Source organism: Callorhinchus milii, unplaced genomic scaffold, assembly GCF_018977255.1.
Source record: "Callorhinchus milii isolate IMCB2004 unplaced genomic scaffold, IMCB_Cmil_1.0 Scaffold942, whole genome shotgun sequence".
Classification (NCBI taxonomy): Eukaryota; Metazoa; Chordata; class Chondrichthyes; order Chimaeriformes; family Callorhinchidae; genus Callorhinchus; species Callorhinchus milii.
In genome coordinates, this window is record NW_024705683.1 from 25,922 (window position 1) to 27,933 (window position 2,012).

Here is a 2,012-nt window from a genome sequence, read left to right on the forward strand (position 1 = left end):
TATTTCATATATAAATGAAACACAACATATTACAACAACTATTTACATTTGTGAAGCTCCTGCCACGTCAAGCGGATGTCTTCATCATCCATTTCAACGGTAGCTTGATGCCCGTTTGAAGTCAGAATAAGGAAAGACTGAAATGCAAGAAAGTAAGTCATCATTTTCAGAATTTACCTTTTTATTATACAAATACTTAGTGGAAAGAGCAGCGACAATTGAGCTTCATTAATGTTTGCCAATTTTTATATGGAGTCGGTTCATTCGAGACCGAGCAAAAATATTTCCCTGACCGGGAATCGAACCCGGGCCGCGGCGGTGAAAGCGCCGAATCCTGTCCACTAGACCATCAGGGAACACATTTGCTTATGATTACACTGTTCAGTAATACATGCTCCTTTCTTATGTGGAGAATGTCTCAATGAGCTTCACAGAGCCAAGAGCTCTTATCCTAATCATGTTCGCAAACGCCAGTGGGAGATTACACTGACAAATGTATCCGTAAAATGATTTTTATTTTCTATAAGAATAAGGGTGCCTTTGGTAAAAGTTCAAAATTAATAACTTTTCAAATAAAGAGTTGTGAGGAAGTGAAATATGAAAATTATTGTAAGGATGAAGTTGGGGAGGTTAGCATTGATACATGTATTGTAGAAAATCACATAAAGTTTCGTGTTCCTGAATTTTGCTGCTTCTAGATTCCGCAATCAAACAGATGAGATGGAATAGCACTGGATATTGGACTTGATGTCAAGCAGTGAAACGCCTCAGAAGGAAATGTCCAATCGTTCAAAAGCACCAACAGACATCAGTTTATGTTACATATTATATTTATTGGACTCAGAATAAATGAAAATAAATCCCAGGAAATTGCGGAATACACTCACAACTGCCGATTCGGTGACAATCACTGGCATCAGAAACAGAAGGTTACTTGGCTGCATTCAGTGGATGTATTCGCGACGAGAGAGGGGGGACCTTCGGTCTGTGCATTTCTATTTTGCACTACTATAAGGCCACGATTGTCGTGGGAAAGAGCATTGCAGATTTGTGTTGATGCAATGTTGCAGATTGTCAGCACTGCAGTTGAATTCGCAATTAAAAAATATATCACTCACATCCAAAATATACTGAACTGAAGCAGACGGTTATCTAAAGTAAAAAGACTCTTATATTTCTAACAACTTTTAAAACTGTTTCCAAAAGCATTGCTCATAAACTAGTGCTTATTTGGTACAAATAAAGTTTTGAATATATTTGAACTTCATTTAAACGTTGTTGTGGCGGAATAAGGAGCACGATGTGCAAATACTTCCACATCATAAGGTGATCAGTGTCTCCATCTACTTGCGTTTACATTTCAGCTTGGAACAACTCATTTAGAGATGCTGTCAATTTTTATCAATCCAAGGGTTGCCTGTGACAACAGTTAAGTCAATAAAAAGCTATATTTTTCTGTGGCAGAAGGATGTAGAAAGAAGTCTCTGTTGCTAAATCGTTCAGGGCGTTCGGCTGTTATCTGAAAGATTGGTGATGCAAGCCCACCCAGGGACGTGTCTATTTTGGCGTAAATATATTCTGTTTCAATTATTTCTTCGCAATTGAAATAATATCGTGAAAAACTTCGTAACAGTTGATCATTTAGTTTTGCTTTAGTGACAATTTTCTGTGTTTTTCAACCGACATATTGTTGGAGCACTTGATTTCGTTTCCACACCAAACGTCGCAGGTTATGTTCGATTTCTTTCATCGGCAGGAAGACTTCGACCTGGGCCTTGTGGCCATACTTGACTCCAGTTAGTGTATCAATGTTCCTCCAGGACTATCATATAGATACGAGGAATTGTAAATCCGCAGTATCAGTTATAGTCGGGAATTCCTCGACTCAAACAATCCACAAACTCAGCCTTCGAAACGCGGACAAACCAGAAGTTAACAAACATGTTTGTTGGAAATTCAGGTAAGAATCGATTAAAACAGAATTCACGAATTCCCTCCTCTCTCATATTTTC

The 2,012-nt window shown here is 38.3% G+C and overlaps 1 non-coding gene across 1 annotated transcript; it reads right to left on the bottom strand.

The window, feature by feature from the left end:
• Window positions 1–284: 284 nt before the first annotated feature.
• Window positions 285–356, bottom strand: trnae-uuc. The gene has a single exon. It is a non-coding gene; the product is annotated as a tRNA-Glu (tRNA).
• Between the last annotated feature and the right edge of the window lie 1,656 nt (window positions 357–2,012).